We start from the raw sequence: 4,240 nt of genomic DNA, 5'->3' as shown, positions 1-4,240 counted from the left end.
ATGGGAAACGTGCCCATTAAATGAGCAGTTAATGCACGAATAAGAAACATGCCCAAGTATCTAGGAGAAGTTATTAGGAGAGAGGAAGAATATGTAACGACTGTTTTCTTCAATGCTCCCACTAAACACTCAAGCCCGAAGAAAAGGGGCAAATTGTGTGCACATATTTCATCATCAAACACGTGTATATAGGAACATACGTGGAGAGCATGCGGACAAAGTCATCAAAGCATGATGACACGCGCCCACAGCCAAGATACCCATCCCGCCGACGTTGGATCTTTTCCCGAACAAATCTAAGGGCAGAAGTTAAAAAGATGTACCGGTAACACGATGTACTGCGGAGCACCAAATAACTCCCGAAGAGTTACTTTATATCATCCCCAAAAGAATCCAAGATCAACGTTGGAGAGAAGGTGAACTGACATGGATGTGACAGGGGAAGAAGACGCCTGACACGAGCAGGCGCCTCAACTACCCGCATTAAACACTCTGAGCAGCATACGTGTCGATCAACCCGTGGAACGAACGAGGACGACTCTGCGTGATGAAGTAATGAACGAAGACCCCCGCGTGATGGACACAAAACACAAGAAGATAAGGTTCCAACGGCCCTCAGAGATGGGTCCCACACTCTAACCCTATAAATACCCCCTCTCCACCAAGAGTAAGGGGATCGGAAAATTTAGGAAGAGAAGGAGAGAGAAAGATTGTGAGTGTAAGTTAGTCCTTTACAATATACAGACCTATGTAAACCCCAAAGTCACTCGACTATCTTTGTAACTATCAAGTATATAGTGAAGCAACAACCCCGTGGATGTAGGCCTTAGTGCTGAACCACGTAAATCCCAGTCTTATTTACATTTCAGCACTTTATATTTGTCTAACGCTCCATGAGTTTTACTTTTATGCTTCGTTTTCTTTATCTTCCCCTACGTAAACTCCCCTCGCGATGTTATTAGATGAGGCTATGATAAACCCAAAGGTTTGGAGCAAAGGAATCAATGCCATTGTATTATCAGTGCGAGTCTGTACCTAGAGTGCGAACATTGTTTGTGAACATATAGATGCCTTTGTGATTTACGTGTTCACACATATCGTCTAGTCCAGGGTGTTCATCAATCTTTTTTAGATATCACAACAAGTTCAACTCTCCCCACGAATGGTTTTGTGTTCAATATGATATACATCATGCTTGATGTTTTGATCTATGAAAGATGAACTTCTAATGCATTCAAACCACTAATAATTCCTGTCATTATGTTGTAGGTTATACTAGAAGAATGACATTACAAGGTTATATTTTAGCATGTCAAAGTTTCTGCTTCCTTAATTCGCAAAGATAGTTTTTTCCATCTGCTGACATCTTCTCGTTGGAAAAGAGCCATCTAAGGAAAATGCCTTCTCTTCAGTTATTCAAAGTTAACTGAGCATGGTCGGAATCTTTTGGCTTCAAGAAGGTATCACTTGTTTTGATGTTCTTGTTTTTATATCCATGAAAAAAAAAGTGATCATCAATGATTCCTAAACTTATCACGTGATTCATGTTTTAGTTATAAGGAATATTAACTCAAAAAATTGATACATCTCTATCCCAGAATTTTTTTTTAAAATATCTTCAGTCTATTTGATAAACGGTTTCCATTTCAAGTCCATGCTACTGAAATTAAAATGTACTCCATATCATCCTTGTAACAATATAAAAATATTTGATTATCTGAACTATAAAATTTCCTTTCAACGTAAGATCAGATTTATCTACAGATTTGTGCACTTTAGGATGGTCTAAACTTCAATAGATTAATTTTCAGATAATCAATTTTAGGATGGTCTAAACTTCAATAGATTTTGTGTACTCCATTGATCAGATTCCGAAACATACCCCACATTTTAGGCATGCCATGTCAATCATGACATTTCAATGAATTATTTCTATCAACGAACATGTATAATACATCTTGTAATTTTTATTGCAGTTGATTAGACATTTGCTCGAATCAAATTTTAGCCAGGATCAAATCCAACAGAAACTTAATAAATACGATGAAACCAAAATTGGTTTCATCATAAATAAGATGAAACCGTAACTGGTGATATAATAATGTATTTTTTTGAATCTATGATTCAGAAGTTCAAGATAAAGTTAATTTTTTGAAGCTGTTGATGAAATTATTGTTTGATTATGTTATAAGGAAGTGATGGAGTTGTTATCTATGTCGAGCTGGTTGTGGTGGACAAAGCAAGGAATTCAGAATCATCTACCTCATTTTAGGAATTTGATGTAAGGTAATCTTATCCTTACTTAAATTGTTTATCAATGTTGTAGGTGGTGTGGTCTATGTTTTTAATCTCTTCGGACTAGTATCATCCCTTTGGTTCATTCAAGTTTATGTTTTCCTGCTTGTTGCATTTATCATTGATTTGATTTATTCTTCGTTAATTAAGATGATCGGATCTCAAAAACAGCAGTGTAACTTAACAAGTCAGAGTCTTACGTACCCGCAGTACAATGAATTACCATGGTAGTTTTACCTTCTTTTGCCTGTATGACTTACATTTGGGCTTGGATATAATGAATGAATTGAATGACCCTGTTCTGAATATTGAGACCTCTGTGTGTCCATGCCTTACAATATTTGTGTGAGTTTTAAGTTATTCTTTTTATAAGCCAACATAGGTTATTGCTATTGGTGTGGTCAAATAGAATGAATCATGGTTTATAATTTTTCTTGCAGTTGAATTCTGACAAAACCAATTATGGTTTCATCTTACTTAAATTGAATTTTGTTTATGAGTTTGAATTGTTGTTGTGTTTGATATCTGTGGATTAAGATTTACAATGCTAGATGTGATGGAGATTATGTGCTTTGAATCAAAGAAGTGGTATTTGTGTTAAGGTTAAGTCTGAAACAGAAAAAATTGAGTTACAAAATGTTGTTGGTGGGTGCTTTACAGAATGTTATGAAACTGAATTACCTGTGATAATGTTTAGGTAGTTGTGTGGTTTGAATTCTAGCTGTAGCTAATGATGTTTCTGGGGTTTGAATGAAATTTTTGTTTCATCTAATATGTGATTTTTTTTCTTCTAGATTTTATGTCGAAGAAACCAATCTTGTTGGTGTTTCAGATAAATGAGTCGTGGATTCAGTTATAGAGGAGGTCAGAGTTCTTTAGGATATCTCTTTGCTGGTCCTGAGGAATCAAAACCATCTGCACCTGTTGCTTCTTCAACTGTTGCTGCTGTTCAGACCCCCCCAGTTCGAAATGTACCTGCAGCTAACAAGTCACCCCTTCGCCCCCAGTATATAAAGATAAGATGGGTCCATTAGGAGTAGTGCAAGGTTCTCTAGCCAATATATACTATCGCGCTAATGTCCAAAACACTGGAAAATTCATTACTGTGAGTTTTTAACTAAGATCTGCACAATTCCATCCATCTTGTATCATTCTTAGACTATGACTGATATATAAGCGAAACAACACACTATGCACTTTCGTAATTGTACAGTCTTGGATGAGTCGTTCAAGCTTCATTGTTGACCGATGCTCTGCCTAGCTTCGATATATTTTTATCTTGTATACTTCGTTATGTTGCGTCTGCATATTTGCAATTTTGTGTCTATTTTGAAGGATTGCTTATATTTTTGTGGCTACAATAGTTGCTTATATATGCATTTTCCGAAATAGGATCGATCTTCGACTAAGGTTCACTTTGTTTAGTTACGTCTCATCCGTTAGTGTTTTCGAAGCTTTGCGAAATAGACTTAGGCATGCCATGTCAATCATGACATTTCAATGCTGTCTTACCATCAATGAACAAGTATATTACCTCTTATAATTTTTCTTGCAGTTGAATTCTCACGAAACCAATTATGGTTTCATCTTATTTATGATGAAACCAAAATCAGTTTCATCGCATTTATGTTGAAACCAAAATTGGTTTCATCTAATTTTTGGTCAGTGGTGGTGGTGGGCGGTCGTGGTGCTGGTGGCGGTGGTGCTGGTTTTGGTCGGTGGTGATCGGCGGTGGTCGACAATGGTGGTGCTAGCTGGTAGTGGTGGTGCAGTGACGCAGTGGCGGTGGTGGCGCGGTGATGGTCAGCGGCGGTGGTGGTGGCGGTGGCGATGGGGGAGCGGTGGTGGTTGTGGTGGTGGTGATGGTCGACTGCGGCGGTGGTAGGCGACAACGGTAGTCGGTGGAGGCAGTGGTGGTGGCGGTGGGCGGTCATGGTGCTGGTGG

This window comes from Papaver somniferum, chromosome 8 (assembly GCF_003573695.1).
Source record: "Papaver somniferum cultivar HN1 chromosome 8, ASM357369v1, whole genome shotgun sequence".
Lineage (NCBI taxonomy): Eukaryota > Viridiplantae > Streptophyta > Magnoliopsida > Ranunculales > Papaveraceae > Papaver > Papaver somniferum.
This window is presented reverse-complemented; position numbering follows the sequence as displayed.